This window comes from Nannospalax galili, unplaced genomic scaffold (genome assembly GCF_000622305.1).
Source record: "Nannospalax galili isolate Female #2095 unplaced genomic scaffold, S.galili_v1.0 scaffold60, whole genome shotgun sequence".
NCBI classification, from domain to species: domain Eukaryota; kingdom Metazoa; phylum Chordata; class Mammalia; order Rodentia; family Spalacidae; genus Nannospalax; species Nannospalax galili.
The window spans coordinates 569,853-572,092 of NW_008346989.1; positions in this window are offsets into that span (position 1 = coordinate 569,853).

A 2,240-nucleotide genomic window follows, 5' to 3' on the forward strand; every position below is an offset into this window, starting at 1 on the left:
CCCAAGATAATGGTATGGAACAGATCTTCAACAGGATTGTAAAAGAAAATTTCCCAAAATTAAAAATAGATATGCCCATACAAATACAAGAAGCATACAGAACACCAAAAATACAGGACCAGAACAGAAACTCTCCCCGGCACATCGTAGTAAAAACACTACACGCACAAAACAAAGAGAAAATTCTGAAAGCTGCAAAAGAGAAACAATAAGTCACATATAAAGGAAAACCCATTAGGATCACAGCTGACTTTTCAGTGCAAACTATGAAAGCCAGAAGAGCCTGGACCAAAGTATTCCCAGGATTAAATGACCACAGATGCCAACCCAGATTGCTATATACCCAGCCAAAAGGTCTATTATAGTCAAAGGGCAAAGAAAAATCTTCCATGACATAAATAGGCAGAAGGAATTCATGTCCACAAAACCAGCCCTTCAGAGAGTTCTGGAAGCAATACGAAGAGCTGAAGAAAGGAATGATTATACCTAAGGGCTTGCAGAAAGAAATTCAATGAAGGTATAACTGTGGAAAAGTACAGCTACATCTCGAATGTAAATAGAAAAAAAATGACAGGATTCAAAACTGATCTTTCATTAATAACTTTAAATATTAACAGACTGAACTCCCCAGTCAAAAGACACAGACTTTGTGAATGGATTAAGAAACAAAACCCATCTTTGTGTTGTCTGCAAGAAACTCATCTCACTTTCAAGGACAGACACTATCTCAAAGTGAAAGGATGGAAAAAAATAAACCAAGCAAATGGCACTAAGAAAAAAGCAGGCACTGCAATTAGAATATCTGACAAACTGGACTTTAAACTAAAACTAATCAGAAGAGACAAAGAGGGCCACTTAATTTTTTACAATCAACACCCGAAGAGTGCCCAGTTGCCAAAATTCCTTTGTGGGAAACTAGACCCAGTATCTCAGATGTGTCTTTGAGCCTAGGCCTATGAACATGTAACTAAATTAGGATGAAACCATTAAGGCGGTCTCTAACCCAGTAGGGTGTCCATGAGGGCACAGGGACACTCCAGACTCCTGCAGAGAGGTAATCAAGTGAGCTTGGGATGCAGAGGTGACCTGCAGGAGAGGAGCCTTAGAAGCCAGTCCCCCCAACACACTGACCTTAAACTTCTAGCCTCCAGAACTGAGACAATTAATTTCTGTGGTTTACCATCTAGTCTATGGCATTTTGTCATGGCAGGCCTACCGAGCAAATTAACATGCCCAGGAATCAGAATACCAAGAAACTTCCTTTCTCCCTGAAAGGAGGCTGACTTTTGATTCACTCAGCATGAGCCACAACTGTGCCCATCCTTCTCACTGGAGCCTTTCTGAAGGACTCCTCCCAGAGCCCCATACTTAAGGCTTAATTTTAAATGTGCATGTGCTTTATGGTCATTAATACTCATTCTGAGTGGCACATTTCCCTTCAGATGAACTCAAGTTTTAATTTAGCTAGTTGGAGAAATATTCTAAATACCCCACTGAAAACAAAATATTCACTGAGTGCAGTAATATACCACTCAGAGGCACTGAAGAGCTGCAGAGATGGTTCAGTGGCTGCTCTTGCAGAGGACTGAGGTTCAAGTCCCAGCACCCACATAGCAGCTAACAACCGTCTGTAACTCCAGTTCCAGGGGATCTGACACGATCTTCTGACATCCACTGGCACTGCACAACATGGGTGTACTTACACACATGCAGGCAATACACATATACTAAAATAAAAATAATACATATTTTTTAAAAATCAGAACACAAATAAATGACTTAACTTTGCAACTCAAGACTCTTGAAAGGCAACAACAAATGAAACCCAAACCCAGTAGACAAGGAGAAATAACAAAAATCAGGGCAGAAATTAATGAAATCAAAACAAAGAAAACAATACAAAGAATCAACAAATCCAAGAGCTATTTCTTTGAAAAGATACACAAGATTGACAGACCACTAGCCCAGTTAATCAAAAGAAAGAAAGTGCACCCCCAAATAAACAAAATCAGAGGTGAAAGGGGAAACATCACAACAAGATGCCAGAAAGATACAGAACATTATAAGGGAATACTTTAAAAACCTATATGCTACTAAATTTGAAAACCTAAAAGAAATGTATGGATATCTAAAGGCATGGGAACCACCAAAACTAAACCAAGAAGAGATTAGCAGCTTAAACAGACTCATAACAGAAAAAGAAATTGAAATAGTAATACAAAACCTCCCGACTAAAAAAA